The sequence below is a fragment of the Ursus americanus genome, chromosome 4 (genome assembly GCF_024610735.1).
Source record: "Ursus americanus isolate L20-20 chromosome 4, mUrsAme1.1.p, whole genome shotgun sequence".
Classification (NCBI taxonomy): Eukaryota; Metazoa; Chordata; class Mammalia; order Carnivora; family Ursidae; genus Ursus; species Ursus americanus.
Genome location: NC_142130.1, coordinates 39,804,801 through 39,830,413, shown reverse-complemented (window position 1 = coordinate 39,830,413; position 25,613 = coordinate 39,804,801). Strand labels below are relative to the sequence as shown.

The window sequence follows — 25,613 nt, the reverse complement described above, 5'->3', positions numbered from 1 at the left end:
AAAGAAGACATACAGATGGCCAACAGACTCATGAAAATGCTCAACATTACTCATCATCAGGGAAATGCAAATCAAAAGTATAATAAAATATCACCTCCCACCTGTCATAATGACTAAAATCAACATTTAACTACACTAAGAATTAAAAGAGAAGACTCAACAAAAGTCATAAATGAAAGAGGAAACATTACAGCTAATAATACAAAAATAAAAAAGGATTATGAAGCACTACTATAAATATACAACCTTGAATCGGGAAGAAATAAAAAATCTGAACATATGGTAATCAGTAACCAAGATTGAACCAATAATCAAAAGCCTCTCTGTAAAGAAAAGTCCAGAACCAGAGGGCTTTACAGGCATATTCTACCAAGTATTTTTTTAAAATAAATAACACCAATCCTTCACAAACTGTTCCAAAATACTGAAGAGGAAGAAACACTTTCAGACGTATTTTATGCCAATATTACCTGACACAAAAGCTGGACAAAAATACTATGAGAAAACTATAGACCAGTGTCTCTGATAAATATTTATGCAAAATCCTCAACAAAATTCTAGCAAACCAAATTTAATAGCATATTAAAAGGCTGATGTACCAGGATCAAGTGTGATTTATCCCTACAATGCAAGGATGGTCTAACATATAAAAATCAATATGATATATCACATTAACAGAACAAAACCAAAAAAAAATCAAATTATCATCTCAATTGATTCCGAAAAAGCACTGGACAAAATTCAACACCTTTTATGAGAAAACACTCAACAAATTAGGAATAGAAGAAAATTACCTCAACAAAATAAAGGACATGGAAAGACCATGGCTAATATTATACTTGATGGAAAAACTGAAATCTTCTCCATTAAGATCAGGAACAAGGCAAAGAAGACTATTCTTACCACTTCTATTCATCATAGTACTGGAAGTCAAACAAAAATAAATAAAAGGCATCCAAATTCAAAAGGAAGGAATAAAATTAAATTTGCAAATGGCATGATGTTAATATAGAACGCTTGAAAAGTTCTTAAAAAAAAAAAAAAGTAAGCCCTCTCAGAACCAATACACAAATTCAGCAAAATTGCAAGACACAAAACCATCACATAAAAATCAGTATGTTTTTCTACAATAACAATGAACTAGCTAAAAAGAAAATTAAGAAAACATTCTCAATCACCATAGCATCAGAAAGAATAAAATACTTAGGAATAAACATAACCAAGGAAGCAAAAGACTTGGACACCAAAACTATAAAAGTGATGAAAGAAACTGAAACAACACAAATAAATGAAAAGATAACCTGTGCTCATACAAAGGAAGACGTAATACTGTTAAACTGCTCAAACTATCCAAAGTAATCTATAGATTCCATGCAATCCCTATCAAAATTCTGATTGAATTTTTTATAAAAATAGAAAAAAATTCTAAAAATTCCATGAATTCACAAAGGACCACACAATCCTATGAGAAAGACAAACAAAGGTGGTGGCTTTACAATTCCTGATAACAAAACATATTATAAAGAGACAGCAATCAAAACAGTACAATACTAGCATAATGACAGACATATAGATCAATGGAACAGGATAGAGAGCCCAGAAATAAACCCTCATGTTCTATGGTCGAATGATCATCAACAAGGGCACCAAGGCTACACGGTGGGGAAAAGGATAGTCTTTTCAACATGTGGTGTTTGAAGAATGAAGTTGGATCCTTACCTTACACAGTATACAAAAATTAATTCAAAATGTATTAAAAACCTAAATGTAATACTTGAAACTATAAAATTCCTGGAAGAAAACAGGGAAAAAGCTTCAAGACAATGGATTTGGTAATGATTTCTTGGATAGGACACTAAAAACACAAATAACAAAAGTAGAGATAAATGCGATTACAGCAAAATTAAATCTTCTGCATAACAAAAGAAACAATCAAAAGACTGAAAAGACAACTTACAAAATGGAAGAAAATATATGCAAAACACGTGTCTGGTAAGGGGTTAATATCCAGAATATATAAAGAATTCCTACAACCGAACAACAAAAGAACACATAACCCAATTAAATAACAGGCAAAGGATTGTATGGAAAATTTCCAAAAGAATCAAAATAGATTCATCATTTGATCCAAGAATATCGCTGCTTGGTATATATCCAAAAGAATTGAGAGTAGGATCTCCAAGGGATATTTGCATCCCATGTTCATTGCAGCATTATTCACAAAAACCAAGAGATGGAAATAACCTTAATGCTCATAGACAGATGAATGGATAAAGAAAGTGTGGCATATTCATACAATGGGATATCATTCAAACTTATAAAACTAGGAAATCCTGTTATATGCTACAACATGGATGAATCTTAAGGACATTATGCTAGTCACAAAAAGACAAATACGGCACTATTCTACTTATATGAGGTATCTTAAGTAGTTGAATCCACAGAGAAGGAGAGTAGGATGAGGTTAGCAAGGCTGGGGAGAAGGGAGAATTCTAGTGTTGTTGTTCAATGGGTACAGATTTTCAGTTTTGTGAGATAAAAGTTCTAAAAATCGGCTGCATCACAATGTGCATACAGTTAACAGTACCATTCGGCATATTCAAAAATAGCTAAAATGGCAAATTTTTATGTTATTTTTTTACCACGATAAAAAAAATGTTATAGAAAGGGAACATTAACATAGTGTTAACAAGCACGGGCATTGGATTTCAACTAAGCTGGGCTTAAGCCTGGCTGTAGTCTCATACTCGCCATGTGGGCCCAGCAAGTTACTTAAACTCTCAGGCAGGCTTCCTAAGGTAAATTCAGGATAATAACTATTCCTACCTCATATACGTACTATAAGAAACATTGAGATAAGTGTGAAATATTGAGCTCAGTGTTAGGTCATGGGTCAGCACTGAATCAACAGTGGTATAACTGTATGATCAGCAGGTCAGGAAGAGGAAGTATCACTGTAGGATTAGGGGTGAGACTGGTGGTTTCCTGGAAATTCTGATGTTGGTGGAGATTGGTAGGCGAATGTTTGAAGACCAGTTATAGCCACATTATTGTTGTTCCCAACTCATCTACCCTTTTCTATACACAATCCTGAACTCCCGGAGGCATACACTCTCTTAACTTTTCCGTCAACAGCATAGAACCTGATCATTCTATTCCAAAATGTGTTTTGCAAAAGATCATAACCTATTTTTAGAAACAAACCGGACAAAAATACAATTACAGAATTCCCATTTGTGTCCTACATTTTGTTTTCTTTTTTAAAACATTTCTGGGGGAAGAAAAACAGTGATCTAAGTTTAGGAGAGTAAAACAATAAAAATGTTTGCCATGACTCAACGAATACTGGTTTTAAGTAGGTAAGCACATGATTAGAGCCACTCATACCCTCCCCATCAATTAGCCTTTTTAATAAGGCAGGCCTGTCATTCAGAGAGATCAGAAATCAAATCAGAGTTTGCAGTAGACTTCTTCGAAGAAAGCATTTCAAGAATAAATCTTCCAAATGGTACAATCTTTTTTTCTGTTCTGCTGATAAAACAAAAATGAGGATATGTAAAGAGTCTTTGCTACTCCCTTATAAAATCTGCCAGTTGATACTCCCAAAGGAAATAAAATCTGCCTTATTTCTTTGCCCACCTTCAATGAACTTTAAAGTCGGTCTATATGTATTGAAGATTCTTAAGTACATTTTCCCTCTGGGATGGATTCAGCATATGGTCTGCTCCTAAGGCAAACATTTATTTAAACTTTAAATCTAAAAGGAATTCTTCCATTTTATTTCTAGTTTTCTTTCCTTTGATCCTGAAAGTAATTAACTTTCAGTGGCAGCTAATTATAAGTGAAGAGAAAGCAGAGTCTATATGGTTGTTTGGTGCAGGCTTGGCAAAGTGTTTTTTAATTGGAAAGTCTTTTTGTTCTATGCATTTCAATCAATTTTGCACTGTATTTATTATCCAGGATTCATATTATAACCATGACCTTTCATCTAATGACAGAATCTCACACAGAGAAAAAAAAAAATAATTATTTTAACAAAAAGACATTAGGGCTATAAAAGAGAAATGAGAGAGTCTGGGAAAGATAGACTATGACACAAGAGGAGCCACAACTAAATCCATTTCCTGCTCCTCATTGTTTAAAGTCCCAAAAAACCCCTTTGTATCAAAAGACGTAGGACTTTACATTTGAAATGGGAACTCCTCTGACTCAAACTCATTTCAGACAGCAATCAGCTCCTAAAAAAATAATACGGGGACAGAGAACACATAGGTGAAGATAATTGAGGTCAGAGGTCGTACTTATTGTTCCACGTTAGTACTCATCATCAGGAGCATGGAAGAATCCGGAAGTTAATGAGCTGCCAGTCAAATGACCCTTACCACATGCCGCAATTCCCTAAAAATGAACTTCGCAAAAAAACTCACCAACTCTTTTTGTCATTGATTCCTTCCTTCTCAAAAGAAAAAACAGGAATCTTAAAATATGTATTGTGTTTAAAATGAATATGTTATAAAAGATTTTTTTTAAAAAAAGTAACTGAACACAAGGAGAGGACATAGCCTCTATTTCCGAGAGAGGACTCTGCGCTTCCTGGGCTTTCTAAACAATTCCTTAACCTACCAAAAATAATCAGCATCACAGAAAAGCATCCCTCCTTCTGCTAACAGAGAGGCATCTTGACCCAACTCTCCTCAGTTACCTTAAAACCTTGTGCCACAAAGATGGTCTAAAGGGTAGGCTAGCCATCATCTTCTTCAAATTTGTAACAAGTTATAAAGCGATATAACCAGAGCTCCGTAGCTTACACCCATGCAGAATACCACTTGTGAGTTACTTCTACGGATTTTGCCTAATCGAGGGTCAATGCACGAAACAGTCATTTCCCCACTTCCTACAAAACCACTGATAAAGGCAATAGTCTCTGTGTTTTCTAATAACCAACACGAAAAATCTCTTTCCAAATACTTAGCATGCATAAAAGAAACTGTTGCTTCTCCTGAAGAACTGTCATGTTACCTTTTGTTAATAACATGAACTTTATAATTCATTGCATTTGCTTTTATGGCCTCTATTTGTAGAGATTTTAGGGTAAATACATTATCCAGTCACAGTAACTAAGTTAGCCAAGGTTAATTGCATATTTACTTATCCCCACTCTTTTAAAATTTCAAGGTGTATTTTTAATGGATTTTAAAGTATAGATTTTGTCTTCTCTTTGGGGAGTAAACTACACTGTAAAAAGATCTATAAGATTTCATAACTGGCTTGAGAATAAAACAGAAATATTTTCTGCTTGAAATTTCAAAGATACGTCTTTAAAGATACTGATACAACTCTAACTCCACTTTTAAGGAATGCATTAAAGTGCAGATCATTAGCTGTAAGCATGATAAAAAGGTGCAAAGTTTTGCACATATTACAAAGGATTAAAATGTCACACTAATGAGGCAAAGATCACGTTATAAGCTCTTCTGTGGACTACTCCATTACGGAGTTTACATGGTTAGCTGCCTGTAAATGTGGCTGATTAATCCCTAAAAACTAAGTGGAATGGTGCCCAGAGGTAAACATCCATGAATACTGCTGGAAAGCTAAACAAAAATATATGTCATTGTTAGGGCACTAATATTACTTTTTGATACAAAGGTTTCTGTATACTTTTCTTCTTAGAAATTACAAGAAACTGTTGCATATCAAGTCTTTATATCTCTTTAAACAATCTCTCCCTCTGAAAACTTAGCTGTTCTCAGAGCTATCTCATTTCTATCCCATCCTCTTCTATCTCTATCCTTCCTTAAATATGAGAAGTCAATCCTAGACAGAATGGAAGGGTGTACTGGAACTTATACTACTGCAGATATGTAGGCAAAGCTTTGCTGATGAGCTGTTTTACTCTGATCTGATGGAGCCCCCAACTGTAACAAACTGTTGAGAAATAGGGAACTGTGTAGTAAGTCATGCTTGTTTTTTCCAGGAGGGCTAAGTGGTGTTTCCTACAAGAGCACCATCGGGGTACCTGGGTGCTCAAGTGGTTAGGCATTCCAGTCTTGATTTTGGCTCGGGTCATGATCTCAGGGCTGTGCAATCAAGGTCCATGTGGAGAGCCCAGTGTCCAGCCCTGAACAGAGCCCAGTGCTCAGCAGGGAGTCTGTTATAGATTCTCTCCCTTTGTCCCACTCCCTACATGCGCACACTCTCTCACTCTCTCTAAAATAAATAAAAAGATCTTTAAAAACAAGCACCATTTTTCTCCACAACAAAACACTCAAAATAACTTCACCCTTTAATCTGTTAAAATTCTGTCATTCGATGAATTTTTAGCATCTGTCTACCATAATTTCCACTAATTAATTTCATGTGTTTTGAGACCCCAACATTCTATTCTCAAACATGAAGAATAATGTTACTCTGGAATTTGATAAATATCTCTCTGTCAAATTTAGCATTATTAATAAATTTTACACAGTTCAAATATATTCATCTTTATAGAAGAAATAGTACCGAGTTTTAAAGCATTTCCTCGTATGAAATTTCATCTGAATGAAAGCTCATTTATAAATGTAATTCCTTTCAGTTGGAGTTCTTGCTGAAGAGGATTTGCATTAAAGATAGTGTGGGTACCCACCTGGGTTTGTTACTGTTTTTATTATTTGTTTTGCATAATAATAAGATCCATGATAGGAGAATAACTCTGATTGGGTTTTTTTTTTCCTCTTACATTACTGCTTTGCCATGCTCTTGCCCACCCTGAAATCCATCTGCTCATTTATTTGTAGACCATCTGTAGCTATATTGAGCTAAACATAAGTTCATACTATGTCTCCACCTCTGATTCATTATTACATGGATCATTACAGCCTCCTCCCCCTTATTCTCTCAGCCCCTTCGGCAAGGTATTTCATACATTTATAATATATTTAGATTATTTTATCACATTCTGAATTCCATCCTGGGATTTCCCAACCCCCTAAATGATTTCACTATGCCCTAAAAAAAAAAGTAAGTTTCACTTTTTGTGTTGTAAAGTTCTATAGGTTTTGATAAATGCTTAATGTCTTCTATTCACCATTTGGAACAGCTTCATTCTAAAAAAAGTCTTGTGCTTCACCTCTTCAGTCATCCTCTCCCCTACCACCCTAGCCCCTAGCAACCACTGATCTGTTTACCATCTCAGTAGCTTTGCCATTTCCAGAATGTCATAAAGTCGAGATCATATAGTATGGCGCCTTTCAGATTGGTTTATTTTACTTAGCAATTCGCATTAAAATTTTTCCATGCTCTTTGTGGCTTGACAGCTCATTTCTTTTAGTAGCTGGATAATATTCCATTCTATGAATGTATCACAGTTTGTTGTTCCATTCACCTTTAAAATGCATTCCAGTTGCTTCCAGTTTTTGGTAATTGTGAATGAAGCTGCCACAAATATTCACATGTAGGTTTTGTGTGGCCGCAAGTTTCTCAAGTAAATACTCAACAGAGACTGCTGCATCATACTATAAGGCCATCTTTCATTTCATAAGACACTGCCAAACTATCTTTCGAAGTGGCTGTGCCATTTTGAATTTCTACCAACAATGACCAAGAGTTCCTGTAGCTCCACATAGTGACAGCAGGTGGTATTATATATTTTTGGATTTTAGCCATTCTGTAGGTATATAGTGGCATCTCATTGTCATTTTAATTTGCAATTCTCTTATGACAAATGACACTGAGCATCTTTTCATATTATTTCCATCTGTACATCATATTTGGTTAGGTATCTGTGCTGATCTTTGGCCCATTTTTAAAACTGGGTTGTCTTTTTATCATTAAAGCTAAGAATTTTCTTCTAATTTGGAATACAATTCCTTTATCAGATAACATGTTTTACAAATATTTTACCTTGGTGAGTGGCTTGCATCTTAATTCTCTTAACAGTGTCTTTCTCAGAGCCTATGTTTTTTTGAACTTAAATAAAGTTCAATTTATCACATTTTTCTTTCCTGGATTGTATCAGTGGTGCTCTATTTAAAAACCTATCACAAGGCCAAAAGTAATTTATATATTTCCCCCTATGTTTTCTACAGTAAGTTTTACATATAAATTATACATATTAGTTGATTGATCGATGGCCCTGTCTACACCATGATTTGGGCTTCTAGACTCCAGAACTGTAATAGAATCAATTTTTTTTTTTGTTTCAAGCCACCCACTGTGTGATAATTTATTATGGTAGCCCTAAGAAACTAATTCAGTTAGGGTATACAATTCCTTTTACACATTGTTGGATTCAATTTGCTAATATTTCATTGAGGATTTTGTGTCTCTGTTACTGACAGATAATTGGTCTATAGTTTACCTTTCTTGTAATGTCTTTATAAGTATTTTAAGTATTAAAGTAATGCTGGCCTTATAGAAAGTTCAGAAGTGTTCCTTATTCTATTTTTTGGAAGAGATAGTAGAGAATTGGTAAAATTTCCTCCTTAGGGGCATCCGGGTGGCTTAGTTGGTTAAGCGTCTGCCTTCGGCTCAGGTCATGATATCAGGGTCCTGGGATCCAGCCCCGCATCAGGCTCTCTGTTCAGCGGGGAGTCTGCTTCTCCCTCTGGGTGCTTTCTCTCTCTCTCTCTCTCTCAACTAAATAAATAAAATCTTAAAAAAAATATTTTTTTCCTTCTTAAATGTCTGGCAAAATTCCCTAGTGAAACCATCTGGCCTTGGTGATTTCATTTTTGGAAGGTCATTACTTATTAATTCAATTTATTTAATAGGGACTTATTCAGGTTATTTATTTCTCCTTGTATGATTTTTGGTAGTTTATCTGTTCCAAGGAATTGGTCCACTCATCTAACTTACCAAATTCAACTAACTTACCAAATTCATGGACGTAGAATTGTCCATAGTATTCCTTTATTTTCCTTCTGATGACCATCGGATCAGTAGTGATGATTCCTCTCTGAATCTTGAGATTACCAATATACATTTTCTCCTTGGTTAGCTTAGTTAGTAGTTTCTCACATTCGATATATTTTTTAAAACAAACAGCTTTCAGTTTTACTGATTTTCTCTATTATTTTCCTGTTTTCAATGTAATTATCATTTCTGTTTTGTTTTGTTTTCTTCTGCTTGCTTGAGGCTTAAATTTTTCTTCTTTTTTCTACTTTCCTATGTTGGAAGCTTAGACTACTGATTTTATGTCTTTCTTCTTTTCTAATATATGCATTTAAAGCTCTAAATTTCTCTCTTGCTGCATCTCATAAATTTCTACAATTTGTATTTTAATTTTAATTTAGTTCAAAAAATATATTTAATTTTTCTTGAGACTTCTTATTTGGTCTACATGTTATCTATATGAATAATGTTTGATATCCACATATTCGAAGATAATCAATTAATTTTAGTTTAATTCATTATAGTCTGAGAATGCACTTTGTATGATTTTTTTTTAATTTAAGGTATTTTTTATGACCCAGAATGTGGTCTATCTTGGTGAATGTTTCATGTAAGATTGGAATAAGGATGCAAGCATGAGGAAGATAAGAATTCTACTGTTGTTGGATGAAATATACTATAAATATCATTTAGATCAAGTTGATTATAATGCTGTTCAGATCAACTATATTCTTGTAGGTCAACTATATTTGTATTGACTGACTGCTTGATTTATCAATTACTGACAGGGAGATACTAAACTCTCCAAATAGTGTAGTGGATTTGTCTATTTTTCTTCTCAGTTCTATCAGTTTATGCCTCACATATTTTAGTGCAGTTTTTGGATGCATACATATTTAAGGTTAATGTCTTCTTTGAGAATTGACCCCTTTATCATTCCTAATGCTTCTCTTTACCCTTGATAGATTCCTTGATCTGAAGTCTACTTTGTCTGAAATTAATGTAACTAGTCTGGCTTTTTTTTAATTAGTGCTAACATGGTATCTTTCTTTGCTTTTAACTTATCAGAGTCCTTATTTTTATAATGAGTTTCTTGCAGACAACATGCAGTTGTCTTTTGTTTATTTATCCATTTTGGAAATCTTTGTCTTTTAATTGATATATGTAGGCCATCCACATTTAAAGTGATTATTGACGTATTTGGATTAATATCAACCATGATTTTAATGGTTTTCTCTTTATTGTCAGAGGATCCTTCTCCTCTGCCTTCTCTAGTTTTAATTTCAATTATACTTAAAACTAAAAATTTTAGTGGTTTCTCTATAGTTTACACATATATATTTTTAAGATTTATTTATTTATTTATTTATTTATTTATTTATTTATTTATTTATTTAAAAGAGTGAGAGAGCAAGGAAGAGAAGCAGACTCCCCACAGAGCAGAGAGCCCAATGCAGGGCTAGATCCCAGGATCATGACGGGAACCAAAGCAGACGATTAACTGACTGAGCCACCCAGGTGTCCTAGACACACATATTTTTAACTAACTCTACTCTGAAACAATACTATTCCACCTGCACACCTATTTCCTCTCTCTTATCGTTTGTGATACTGCTATCAGACTTTTTACTTATCCATATGCCGTAATTACTCAATGCATTGTTACTATTATGACTTTAAACACATAGTTTTTTAGATCAATTATAAGTAAGAAAAATAAAAGATTATATTTTCCTTTCATTTCTTCCTTCTCTAATAGTCTCCCTTTCTTTACGTAGATCTAAGTTTCTGACCTGCATCATTCTCCTTCTACCTAAAGAAAGTTCTTTAATAGTTCTTGCAAAAAGATGCACTGGTGATGAACTCCCTCAGTTTTTGTTTGTCTGAAAAAGAAAAATATTTCTCCTTCACTTTTAATGGATATTTTTATTGGATATAGAATTCTAGGTTCCACTAGATATAGAACTCCCTGGATATAGAATTTTTTTTCTTTTAACATTTTAAATAAGGGACATTACATTAAAATTTATCAACTTAGTGACATATTTCTCCACATCTTCTGAGTATGATCAATTCTTACTCCGACATCTAAACACTAAACCCTTGTATAGGCTGGAACACAGGCAAAAATGGACTGTTAAACTCTCCAGGAACTTGAGCTATGCTGGGCTTCTGTCAAGCAAAAGAATTTGCAACACAAATGACAAATAAAATCATGATATATGTCTATTAAAACTTCTGTAAATTCATATACTGTACAGACTACTGATAAGCCCCTTAAACATTTATTCTTAAAGAAAAAAGATAACAATAAACATGTGCCAGTAACCTTGAAAGGCTACTAGATGAGATTCATGTAAAATTCAAGTCTGTGTCTCAGGAAATTTTGTTACTTTCTAAGCATATTATAAACACTGTGGCACTCCTACCAACTCTTTCACATGTATTTAGAAATTGAATGTGAAGTGAGCAAGGGAAAAATGAGCCCTTGAAACAAGAGAACGGTGGGTGCTTATGACCAATACGAGCTGTAAAAGGCAGAAAATATGCATTTAAAATGGTTCAGACAGACCTCTGATTTTTCTTGCCTGCTTTTAATTTCATCAGCTATTTTTATAGCTGTTCTAATTACTTTGTTCTCCTTATAGCCTAAGTTATATTTTTTCAAGAAGAGTTGCTACTGAATCTTATCATTTGAATACATAATTTTATGATGAGAAAATCCACACATACACACAAAATTTTATTTTTATATTTTCAAGTTTTCTCAAATTTTATATTAGATTTATGTACGAAAAATAAGTCTTGCAAAAAGTTAGTTATTTATTCATTCATTTTTTTGGTACTTTACTCAACAATTAAGAATACAGAGTATCTTCTATGTGTAAAACTTGGTTTAAGGTGCTTTGGGGGATGGAAAGATGAATAGTTCTCAAAAAGAATCATTACTGCTGATGTATTTTAATAATCTTACAGCTAATAAGAAATTGTAGAGCATGTGTCTTTTGTTTCACAAAGTTATCTTTCTTTTGGAAAATACACTGTATAGCACCTTAAGTGGAAGAAATACTAATGCAGTAAATGAGTTTAAACCTATTAACATAACAATTACATTATGACTCTTGGTATTATTTTCCTATATTCAAAATAAATGTTAAATTTTAAAAAAGAAAAAAAGATTTAACAAAACTTGAATAATCTACATCTGAGCAAGTAAATGGTCTTTCAGAAAGTACTTGACGAAGGCCTTGTACTGAGTAGTTTGGCTTCATTCAGATGAACAATGTTCAGAAATGATATAAAAATGTCTAATTTCATCAACTAGACTGCCCAAATCTAGACAGATGCTCTCCGCTAAGGTCTACAATATTTTCAGGAATTGGTTCACAGCTTAATTCTCTAAGCAGCAATAGTTTATATTTTAAACAAAACAATCTTTCTTCCTAGTGGCATCCTGAGCACTTTGGGATTAAAATCTGCAGTCTGGATCATTGCCTCCAAGATTTTGGTGCTGTACAACTCCAGGGTCTCTGGCCACAATCTGTGACCTCCATAGGATTCCAAAGAAATTTAAGATATTCAATTTCTCCTTCATTTGAAAAAACTATTTCCATCAACCCATATTAAACTGTTAATATAAGCAGGGAAAGGAAACTGATAATTATTTAAGGACGTTAAAGTGGACAATTCAGGAGTTAATAAGTGCTGTGTGTTCAGAAGAAAGCTATTCTTTTAAGTGAGCTTTCATATGTGAAATAAATTAAACCTTTGGATGCTCTATCCCATGCACAATGCTCTTGTATGTAATGACTTTATCTTTAAAACAAGAAAGACATCAGTAGTACAACCAAGTCTCAACACTGTTTTCTCACTGTGCTTAGTGAACAAATAAAACGTACAAAGAAGGGTAGAGGAGGGAAGTAAACTTGATTAAAATATAATGCTTTTACCTAGCATTTCTTGTCCCAGGCTTGTTCCCTCAACTTTGGATCAAACAGAAGAAATCCCAGAAGCTGCCACAGCCCCATCTCACTACCTCATGGATACCTGTTCACTGGCAGCCAGTTTTACTGGAGCAGGACTAGTCAAGTTCACTACATCATCTCAAGAAGGAGAGAGAATCTTTTTCCAAAGGAAAAAAAATACAGTAATAAAGAAGATGGAGTGGGTATTTATTAATTTGTTTCCTGGCTTCTCAGCATCTGTTCACCTTAGTGATGATACCAGCAGTTTGGGAATCTATCCCTTTTTCATTTTGCCCCTGAGATTGGCGAGGTTCCACCTAACCCCTGGGAACCAGGGATAAAGCATATAACTTAGACCTATGTCAGTTTGTTCACTGCATTCCTATCAGAGACATGTTCAAGACCAAAATCAGAGTCAATGAGATGCAGTGGGTCTCTGGCTGTGACTACCCACAGAGTTACTCTCTTTGTTTTCTCCATGGGATTTCAAACTGAGTTTATGGAAACCAAGAAGCCAACAGAAGTAATGCATTTGAGATACTGAAACAAAGTAACCAGGTCCTGGGGAGGTTCTTTAAACATTTGCTAAGAGCTGTGCCTGACAAGATCTATCCCTAGATTTTTTTTTTTTTTTTTTTTTTTTTTTTTTTTTAGTGACATAATCCCACAAATTTCCTTTTTGCCTGAACCAGTTGCATTGAATTTTCTATTCCTTGCCACAGAAAAAGGCCTAAATCATACTGAAAGAAAAATTTAAGTGAAAGAGATGATCTTGTGGTGGGTGTCAGCAAAATAATTGTTTAAGAATTCAAGAGACCGAAATAATAGAGCACATATTCCAGTTAATTCTTGCATTTCCTATTCAAAGTTATTTTAAAGAGTTACATGCAGAGAAGTCTATACACTGTTTGGTGACTTTTCTTTAATTGAGTTACTGGAAGGAGTTATTATCAAATATATGTGACTTGATAGCATAATAACATGTAATATAAAGACCATGTCCTAGCACTTAAATGTTAAGGTTTTCGTTTTTGTTTTTTTTTTTAATTTGTTTTTTTAAAGAGACTTCTGGCTAAAAGCTTGAGAATTGAAACTCTCTTATTCTGTTTCTCATGGTCTTGACTAAATCTCCTTTCATGTGCTTGTTATTTCATTTTAGTGCCATCAAACAAGTGTTCAATCTTATGAAAAAAGGTTTTGAAATGGTCTCCTGGAAAAGCACAGAATATGAGTCTAGTATAAGTGTAATTATGTACAATACAACAGTGAAACCAAGGACACGAAATAAAATAGCTGACAACAGTAAGAAGTCATAATTTCAGTCTCTTATACTATGCACACTCTCATCTTAAGGAAGATGAATCAAAATTCCTTGCTACTTGCATCATCTCTGAATACGAAGGGCTGCAATATACAAAGCTAAATTTGTGCTTCTTTTAATGGACCATGAAGCTAATTCCAGCACTGAAGACTGCAGTGCCAATATTCTTCCTTCGGAAGCACTAAACCAATTAGTCAGGTTTTGTGAACTCTTGCTTCTCATTTTCACTGTCACAGTTCCTTCCGTTCCTTTGGTGTGGAATGTTGCATGAAAAGGTTCTGTCGTTTAACGCCACTGGACCAATATTTACCTGCTGGGTTCTAAAATCTGATTCTCTTTAATTCTCCAAACCAGACACAGACCATCTGTGATCTCTGACCACCCAAAATTCAATGTCCACTAGAAGTGGGGCAGCCTCTCTCTAACATATGACACACGCGAGCACACTCCCAATTTTCTAGGAAGTCTTAAAAACAACACTCTGAAAACCCAAAGTAACAAGGATCCATCAAAGCATCAAAATAGACGATTGCCGCCTCACTCATGACCAAGTGTTTTTTAGTGTTAACGGATAAAAGCCAAGAAATGGGCTGATACCAAATGCCGCTTTAAGAAAAAAATTTAAAAAAAGATAATCTCTTTGTACCCTGGAAAATGGAACCATATTATCGGAGAGACGTACTCACCATTCTTCTAAAGGACATTCTGGTAAGATTTAAAAAGCAGCAGACTTACCTGGAGGAAAGAAAAAGAAAAAGAGAGATTAAAACAATAAATAAGAAAGGGTAATAGTGAAGACATATTTTTAATACACTCCAAGATGACAAGTCAGGAAAGAAGAGAAGGAGAAAATAAATTTCTTTTAGCTGTTAGTGTCTTTATCCAATGCAAGAGGAAAATGTACAGAAATAAGGTGTTTATTTTATGTAATACGTATAAGAGTCTCCATATTAGCACAATCCTCAGTGAAACTGAAAAGAGAGGAAGACGTAATTCACAGTGATAGAAACTAAGTATCTTCAATGGACTCAGCAAGAGAATCCTGCACAGACTCAGTTTTCTTAAAGAATTTTCTGTGTTCAAATGACCTGGATTATTTATGGCCCTCAGAAGGCCTTATCGGGATTCCGCATTGTCGCACTTTTCCATTTTGTTGATATTTAAAATAGGTTTTGCCCCATTATCTATTTTCTTTTCTAAAAAGATTTTATTTATTTATTTGAGAGAGAGAGTGTGTGTGCACACAAGCAGGGTATGAGAGGGAAAAGCAGAGGCCCCATTGAGCAGGGAGCTTGATGTGGGACTCGATTCCAGGACACTGAGATCATGACCTAAGCCGAAGGCAGATGCTTAACCGACTGAACAACCCAGGGACCCCCTTTACTGATTTTCAGAGTGGGCACAAAACAGGTTTAGCAAGACATGGAGTTTGTAATGTTAATAGTTTAATTTTAAGGCTACCCTTTAGTCTCCTAGAAATCGAAAAAGTAAATGACCTCATATGTTCATAAATCCTAAAAATACTGATGGAGAGGGCATTAGCCATAAATATTATCAATCGCTTTTAAAAGTCAGCCAATATACAGATGACAGTGAAAGAAATCAGCTCCATGCAAGCTTGGAGTAGTTACTGTAGGAGTTCCTATTGCATCTGAAATCAAGTCCCTCCAGTCTTCTACCACTGAAATAGGGGAGACAAGCGTGCACCTGCCAACCTGCTCAGAGCAGACCTTATTTCTACAGAGTGAAGGGAAGGAGCAAGAAGAACAAAGAACTTTTAGCTCTTAAGATATATGATGCAAGGCCAGTTTATGCAAGTGTTACTAATAAAAGCATTTGCGCAATTTCCTAGCCAATTACACAGTTGTTGCTAACTTTGTCGAATCTTTTTTCAGGGAGACTGAGGCAGCCTAGCAAAATACTAGGCAGATATTAAATTTCTATGTTCTCTTCCATTCCGTCTTTTTAGAGAGACTTATCTTGTCTTTATTCCCTCTTCTACTGGGCAAAGAGGTAAGAGAAGATTTAGAATGGCAGACAGAATAGTTACAGGCTACTTTTTCCTTGTTTCTTTAAACTGGCCTAAATTTCTAGGCACTGAGGACACATAGAGATGCTCGCCTCTCAAATCATTTTGTATTTAACATAGTAACTGGAACAAATTACTAACACATTCTTCTCCCCACCCCCCTCCCCCACAGAGCCTTTTTACCTGAACTAGCTTCTAGCAAGTTCTACATAAAGACTAAATCCCCCCCCTTTTTTTTTCAATTTTAAGAAAGATGTGTATGGCTAATTAATAATAAAAGCTTAGAACCCAGCAAAATACACTGTGTAAACCAATGCAAGGCAGGGCTACGATAGCATCTGGGACTTTGGATATCTAATCGTCTAATGATTGAACACACATGCACATAGTACCTTTCTTTTAATCTTATGTAGTTTTTATGATGTTAATTTTGAAGAATGTTTTCTGAAGTATTTCAGCATTAATTTTTTGATCCACTACATACATTTTAACAGATATGTTTTTTTTAGGTCAAAGTGAGTCACATTTGACTTGTTCTACGATAAATCCGTACAGCATGCCTTCAGGTACCCTTACCACCTTCTAAGGATTGGCTGCAGAAATCTGTGTTGGTTCATGAAATAGACCTTATCCAGTGCTAGGTATCAGTACTTCAGGTTAGTACCTGGGAGGTGCACTACTCTACATCTATTACCATAATTCTCTCTCTATGAGACCATTAACCAATGACTCTTGCTTTCATCTAAAATACTGAAAGCCCATTGTATTACTGACAACATCATGTGGTTTTTCTGTTGGTTAGCAAGGGCCTCACCTGCTGAGAAATGGCTAGATCATAAGGAGAAGCCTAACTCAGAACCATGGGTAGCTATTTCCTTTTTCATCCACAGAAATAAATTACTTTATTTACTGTGTGTCTCCATAAGCCTGAAGCTGAAAAGCAATGGTTATTTGAATGTTATCTTAGCCTTGAAATACATGCATATATGTGTATACACACACACACACACACACACACACACACACACACACATAGAGAGAGGGGGATCCACATATTTATTTGGGGGGGGGCAGAGGATGAGGATCATTCTTCCCTTATCTATTATTTAAAAAGCACCACCTGGGTGGCTCAGTTGGTTGAGTGTCCAACTCTTGATTTTGGCTCAGGTTATGATCTCAGGACCCTGAGATCAAGTCCTGCATTGGGCTCTATGCTGAGCAGGGGAGTCGGCTTGAGATTCTTTCTCTCCCTCTCCCTCTGACCCTTCTCTCACCTGTGTGCTCTCTCTCTCTAAAACTTTAAAATAAATAAATAAATCTTTCAAAAAAAAAAAAAAACCCAAAAAAACAAAATATCAGCAGTTCGTTTCCATGCAGGGTAAATAAATAACTATTCATCTTACGCCAGTAGAGGAAAGGCTTATTTTCAAGCCTGGGTTAAAACATTTGTTAAGAATAATTAGAGAAATGGATACTTCCCCCCCCCCGATAATTTTATGGAGGAAAATCTCTTTCATTGGCTACTGCTGTCCTGAACATTTTCGTGCTGAAAATTCAATACTGTGGTACATCACAGTGCGTAACATACTAACCATTACACAAGGGCAATTGTGTCGGAATGGACACCTTAATTGCTCATTAATTCCCTAGTTGACACAAACCGATTTTAATGTTATTTAAAGAATAGCGTCAGTCCCTGGGGTTTGTTTGGATTCTCCCGAGGGATGGCTTGAATGATATCTGATCTGTCAAATTCCTCAGGCCCAGTTAGGTGCTCCCGTGAAATACTCATAGGACAAAAGGAAAGGATCTTAGTAGTTCACTGAGAACACACTTCAGGGCCACTGTACCTCTTCTCATGACACTAATGGTTCCTTGCCACCCACTTCATGAAGCAAAACCTCTACTCTGGATTTCAAGGCCTGTCTCTGCCCTTGTCTACGACCCTGAAATGCATCTGTCTCTCCTGTGTGTCTGCTCTCGACCTTCCATATACAGTTAATGTACACACTTATATAACCCTCCCATTCTGCAGCCCCTCTTTTTTCATGTAGTTCTCAGTGTGCTTCCTTTTCCCCTCAGCCTTTCCGCGTCCCTTTGACTTATTTTGAATTCAATTCTTACTTACCGTTCTTCTCTAAAGATAGCACGCTTTGGCCAATTCCCAATACATTTAGCCCCACACCCGCCACCATCTCTCGTCACTTCCTATCCTGTCTGCCTTTGCTCCAGGTTCACACAACAGCAGGAAGTTCCCTAAATATATCTCGCTCTTTGACCTCTCTGTATTTTTACTTAAACTCTTTCTGCAACTCTAAAAGTCAAGTTTTTTGGTTTTCCAAGGTTAATTTAGGCATTCGTTCTCTTGTCCCTTAAGTGTTTTACACCTGAGTTTTAACCTTTACAATATTTTATAAGTACCACTAACGAGCATTTCAGATTCCTAGAACTTTTCCTGATACATAGAAAGCATTCGATAAATGGAGAGAGGATTAAGGCAGACTTAAATCCCCATTGAATTTTGAGTTCCTTAAAAATTGTATGCATCTTTGCATCGAAGGTATATTGTATGCATCTTTCAATCTTCAGTGTCCAGCCCAGGATTTGGCCCAAAGTTGGCATACGATGAGTAAAGCATTGGAAGATAGGAAAGGAACGGTCATTATGGCTAATGGAACTTTCACTTTTGGTATACTTCAATAAATACCTGGCAATTCTAAATTCTATAGCTTTTGGAGATTATGCCCATGCTTGTTTATTTGCTTTTCTACTAAATGTATTGATAGCAAATCTGGTCAATAGGCACATCTACCAAAATAACGCAAAGCTGGAATTTCTCAAACATTCCTTCAGGTTTCTAGGGTGATTGTTAGTTTCAGGGGTTAAAACATAAAGTTGTCCTGTTTGTCTCCGGCTCGCAAACCCTTTTTATGTTTATAAGAGATTAACCTAAAAATAAGGTAACTCCTTTCAGTTTCATCCCTTACTCTATTCATTAAAATAATCTCAGATAATTGAGAATAGTCTAATATCTGCATCCCAAACTCTCCACATAACTACCAACATCTTTGTTTTGTATCATACAGTGTCATACAAATAATAATATAATTTCAAATGCTCTCAAATATGGCCCTTCAATTAAAAAAAAAAATTACCCTAGAATCAAAAAAAAAAAAAAGAAAGAAAGAAAGAAAGAAAGAAAGAAAGAAAGAAAGAACTGCTTAAAGAAAAGGAAAAGTCGCAAAAAAAAAAAAGGAATATGTTTTATTTTATCTTCATTATAATAATCAATAACATTCAAATGCTGTTTTTTTAGTTAGGTTTATACAGCCAAACCCCTCTTTCCCTCCTTCTATTTTTATAAAAGTATAAAATAATAGCTGTACATAATGCACCAATATCCATATGATGAACCATCTGGAACTCTGATCTCATACTTTCTTGGCCTTTTCAACTCCAGTGAATTCTACCTCCTTTAAAATTGAGAGACATACAATAACTCACATAAGGAACTTGTCATTATGGACAATGGGTCTGCCTCCAAGGTTGATATTGTTGTTTTATCATTTCCCGCCTTCTCACCTCCCTCTCCTACTGTTTACTATCCCTTGAATCCACTCCTTGCCCTATTGTGAGCCTGACTCCCCCAAACCCTGACAATCCTCAGAAGGTCACCAGTCCTTCTCTGATTTTGCCTTCTCCCTTTGCTTCTCCTGTAAGCCCCACTTGGGCCAAGCACAGATTGCTCTTTCAAAACTGTTCTCTTTAGTGGTCGAAGTGCAGAATAATATATTTTTGAGAATTATTATTTTCCTATGGAACATACTGCAAATATGTATTTGCAGTATGTTCCATAGGAAAATAATAATTCTCAAAATGTTGGTGTTTTGAAAGGAAAAACAATTTCTGTATAGATTTTAGCTAAGTAGTGGTTTTGTGATATTCCATATTAGAAGTCCCTAGTAGGTATTAACCTATTAGAGGTTCTAAGTCATTTGTAGTAAAGAAGTTTGATAAATTTGATCTTACATCTATTTTGCGAGTTTTTATAGCTATCGTGTTCTTGTTTACCTGATAACACCTTAGTTAATTTATGGTTTGTAGACACAGCTTGGGAATTACGGTAAAGTAAAAAACAATAAAACTGAATTTTAACTTTGGAAAATCAGAATTATGATGATGATAGTAATAGCTAATATTAAAATATTAAAAGCCAATATTAAAATAAGTCGAGTACTGCTGTGATGTACATGTGTTGACACATTTAATCTTGTATAAAGCAAAGAAGTAATATTATTAGCTCCATACTACAGATAGAGAAACTAGTATTCTGGGAGGTTAAGGAATTTGACCAAGTTGACATAACAGAACTGGGATTCAAACCTCGGTAATTACGCTCCATGGTCTAAGATTCTGTGCTACCCTGCCTCAGTTATCTACCAGATGTCTAATCTGAGGCAAGTTACTATAACTCTCCAGGTCAAATTTCCTGTCGATTAAACAGGATTAATGTTATCTGATGTGGCTGGCATAAGAAAATCACAGAGCCCATTGCAGTGTCTGGAATACACTGCAGGTACTTAGAATACCCATTTATTGAATAATACTCCAGGACTCTGAGTTTGCTCATCCCTTGGCCATGTACACACAACTATTGGTCACTTATTATGAGAGAAGGAGGCCTAACCCTGTGCTGAACTGCTCGAAGATTCGTACTCCAGAACTTCAACAGACCCTTCCAGCCATTCCTTAACCTGGCATTCTTCCATGCTGACTGCCTGTTGCATCCATACCATGGGCATTTTAAACCTAGTGTGCACTCCTCAAGCCTGGGGATCAGGGCATGATTCACACCTGTCAGCTGAGGAGTCTGGAAAAGCCTTGCACTAGCTGGCTGCCTTGCCATCCCTCCAAACGTCACTGCCCTTTCATGATCTTTTCTTCCTCAAAGGAAAAAAAAATTTTTTTCATTCCAAATCTAATAGTCAAAATATATAAATATCTTCTACTTCAGTCCATATCCCTCCAGTTCTGCCAGGATCTGGCTCCATCAACCACTCCAACTTCCTTTGTATTCTGTTTCTTCCTTTCCCTCCCTGCCTCCCTCCCTGCTCCATCCCTCCTTGTTTACACACACACAGTAACACTATACTGCTGCCTCCAGACCATATTTACACAGCTCCCATACTGCCCACCCACAGCACACTGCAGAGCAAAGCATGCATACTGCTTCACTCTGTCATTAATTCCCTCTTCTCTATTTCCCCCCAGCATCAAACTTCTCCAAAGAATCTACTGGCCAGGTCTATTTCCCCACTCAACACTCTCCAACCCTGTGCAACACAGCTGCATTCCCACTATCTATAAAAACCCCTTTCTTCAAAGATCTTCCTAATTGCCAAATGCAACAGCCTTTGCTCGGTGGTGATTTTCTTTGGCCTCTCCAGCACTTTGTTATGCCCACCATCTTCTGGCAATGTTCTCAGATCTTTCCGGCAGTACATAATTGTGATCTCCTTTCTGTCATTTTAGCCAGTTTTTATCTGTCTCTCTCACTGGCTTTGCCTTCTTATTTTGCATTTTAAGCATGGACTGACCCCTGTGGCTCCAACCTCCGCCTTCCGCTTTTTTCATATTACTCTCTCACTAGGACATTAGCCACTTCATGGCTCTCACAGTCACTTTTATGCAGATGGTGCAAGAAACTACTAAAGTATAATTGTGAGGAAAGGGGACATATCTAATTCATCTTCCGAATTCCCATGGTATCCAACAGAATATATCATACATAATGGGTGTGTGCATGTGTTCAGAGTGCACAGAGAAAATGAAGGAAGAGAGTATTTCAGTTGCCAAAGAATCAGAATACTATGTTTAGGCATTGAGTATTTGTTAACCTCAAATGCTAAAATAAATGCCCAGAAATTGCCCTTCTACCTCCCGAAGGGCTTGTGAGCCCAGGTCCTGTTGCCCTGTGAGTGGGAAAACCAGTGTAGGCCTAGAGGGCCAGAGGGGTGCAGAGAAAGGAAAACGCAGCAAAGAGAAGGTAAGCTGAAGAACAGCAGATGGATTATTTGGCTGGAAGCAAGGCTATACAGGAAGGGGAGAAGCAGTCTGGCTGGCAAAGAGCAGGGCAGGGGAAAAGCATGTGAGCGCAGATCCTAGCCCTTGAATCTCCTTTTGCAAGTATCCGTGTGTCCTTTTGTGCTACACTCAAATATTGCTATCCCGCCTCCAAAGGATACTGACATTCCCAGATAAATTCATACGATTTCTAGAAATCTCTCATTCTTTGTCAAGATGCTCCCTCAAGCTCTGATATCGGAGCAGTAAGCAATGGGAAGAAGAAGAGTGGTGTAACCAGCATCTCAAGGGAGACAATTCAAAACGTTAATTATGATATGAGTGGAGAAGGTAAAAAAAAAAAAAAAAAAAAAAAAAGCCAAAAAAAAAAAAGAAAAAAGGAAAAAAAAAGACATTCAGCCTTCTGCTTAAACTTGCCTTTCTTAATCCTTACTCTATTACCCTTAAATCTATATAAGGGAGAAAAGGGGGTACTGAGAAGAGGGGGCTCTAAAACCTCATTATATTCCCTTCCTAATCCTGTGTCATTAGGAGCAAAATGGTACATTGGGAGACCATTTAGACATAAATGCCTGCAACCTTCCTATCAGACCTGCTGACTTTTTCTTTCTTTATTTCTCACTCTCTCTTTTTGTCACTGCAGCCAATTATGTTGAGATATGATTTTTGGCCAGGCAATCTAGCTCTGGCATCAGGGGTCCCACAATAGCCTGGTTGGAGACCCTCTCGGCCTCTAATATTATTATTTTTTGGCAGGGTCATTATGATGATAATAACCAGGAACAAATGTCTCTATTCAGCAAAAAGAGAAAAACAAAACAAAGCAAAACAAAAAACCCCCACCATCTAACATTTAGATAAGCCTACAATTGTAACACAAATCCAAAGGAGGAAGCCTATATAATTTAAAGTTAAGGTTAGTTCTGGAAATTGGTGAGGATAATTAAAGAACGAAAGAGGCCAATTGTGTTTGAAATTACTGAGTCAGATCCAATCTTTCACTGGGCTCCATACACATGCTGCATTATATATAGGTTACTGTGCTAGCAAATGACACAGCTCACAATTTATACTCTGGTTTAGCTTACAAAGTGTCATTTGGACCTGGGGTATCTTTCATCTGCATTTTAAAACTAAACCTGAAACTACCAATGAGCCAAATGTCCTACATTCCTCTTTGTAAATTTGAGTATCTTTGGGTCTCTGTTTCTTTATTCAGCCTCAGGAGTAGTATTCAGTGTAATGAGAAGTGCTTTGTCTATATTCAAAGTCTGAGAGTCCTTGGAAATCAACTTACCTTGGCAATTCACAAGGAACTTACTTTCAATACATGTGCATCTAATGCCACAAGGGGTAATTACACAGCATCCTCCTATTCCTACCATACCCCTGCCCACCCCCCACCACACAGTTGAGGCAGAGGGGTTGTTTAATACCTTGACAGGGGAAGTGTGTATCTATGTAGTGGTAGGCATGTGTTTTTGGCTCACATTCCAACTAACCCCAACCTAGTATAAGAAAAAAAAAAAAAAAAAAAAAAAAAAAAAGGAAGCAGAGCCTACATGCTGTTGGCTAGAACCCAGAATCCTCAGATTAGGAAAAGGGTGAGCGGGGGCACAGCACAGTCATTTCTGGCCTAATAAGTAAGGCTGACAGCCAGCATTATACAGAGCTCATTGGAGGGAAACAAAGCCTCCTCGGTAAAACTGTGATAAAGAATTAGAATTTTCTGAAAATAGTAATAAGACCTCGACACAAAGTCCTGACCAATCCCAGCACACATAGCAGGGGGAAAAGAAGAAATGGACTATACCAAGGAAAATATGCAGAAACTAAATAACAAAAAGAATAGAGAATGGACACAAGGGGCAATTAATCTTTTGCCCAGTTTTATGCGTGTTAAGCAATGTCTGTAATTAGTAGCATGTTTAAGTGATTTGTGATAAACCCATGCACTCCTCGTCACATACAGAAGTTCAGTCTTTCTCAACTGTTGTTAGGTTGTGTCCTACAGTCCTTAGAGCATGCCGTCAGGTGTTAGAGACAGACACCTGTGCTGGGTGGGGCTCTGTCAATCACAGTAGGGATTCTCGGAGCCCAGAGCAGAGGAATGGGCTGTAGCAGCTCCTGCAGAATGGAACTTTCATACTAACCATTCCTCACAGGTTTGTGCATCCTCGTGTGGGCACATGCATGCTGAGCTGCCAGAGGAAAGGAAGGCGTAGGCAGACCAGGAAAAGATGTCCTATGACAATTCTTTCCGCGAACTTCACTCAGAAAAATGAGAATGGGATAGGCTGGTGATGGGTAGTAAGGAGGGCACGTATTGCATGGTGCACTGGGTGTTATACGCAACTAATGAATCATCGAACTTTACATCAAAAACCAGGGATATACTGTATGGTGCCTAACATAATATAATAAAAAAAATTAAAAAAAAAAAAAAGAAAGAAAAATGGCTTCACTGCCAACCAAACTTCCATCTTAGTTTCAATCAACAAAGACCTCTTCAAAATCTAATGCTGATAGATCCTTCAGGTATACAAGAAGTTCAAGACAACATTATTATTTAAAAACAATGACAATCCATGGTGAACACAGTTATGCTCACAAAAATCGGAAGAGAGCATAAAATTGCAAAAGCAAGTGTTACATTACAGGGTTACAGTCAATCCAGAAACACAGGGATTTCCTCCTCTATCTCCGTTACAGGCTTCACATTCTACGGAAGCCAGCAATATTATTGAGCTGATAGGAGACACATCCAAACTTAAAATGGACTGAAGAGGGAAAGAGATCGGAAGGAGGAAAGAAGTGCAGAAAGATGGATTTAGTGCCAGGCCAGCGAGAGCCATTGAAGGCTTTGAGCAGGGTAAGAACATAATGAAAGGTGTTAGGAAGATTCATATGGAACGCCAGTTAAGTGATGATCACTAAAATCGGCAGGGACTTTTTTCCCATCAATCGAACAGCCAAGTCTGAAGCGTGTGGACTGCAGGCTGAGCTTCCCCCCAGGGCTGTGCTCACACTTCTAAACAAAAGCAAATCCATTCCTCTCTCTCCTTCCTTCTTCTGTGTTGGCCATCCTAATGGCATGCTCTTCCCTTCATCCTTGACTCTTCTAAGTAACACAGGGGAGAGCTCACCGTGCTAAACCAGCAACAAGGCAGAGAGGTCCTATCAACTTTATAGGAGCCCATAAAAAATGCAGATCCTTCAACAAGAAATGAGATCTGAGGAATGAGGTGTCCTTAGGGATGCAGCCTTGGTCTTTTTCTTTTCTTTTCTTTTTTTTCTCCATAAGTCTCCAGATCCCAGGATAGACTCTGGAAAAGCATCC

At 36.4% G+C, this 25,613-nt stretch overlaps 1 long non-coding RNA gene across 1 annotated transcript in view; it reads right to left on the bottom strand.

The window, feature by feature from the left end:
* Window positions 1-25,613, bottom strand: part of LOC148110239 (uncharacterized) — a 353,763-nt gene that overhangs the window by 291,852 nt on the left and 36,298 nt on the right. Inside the window, exon 2 of the long non-coding RNA XR_015724202.1 lies at window positions 14,847-14,895. This is a non-coding gene — a long non-coding RNA (uncharacterized LOC148110239). The remainder of the gene's footprint in view (window positions 1-14,846; window positions 14,896-25,613) is intronic.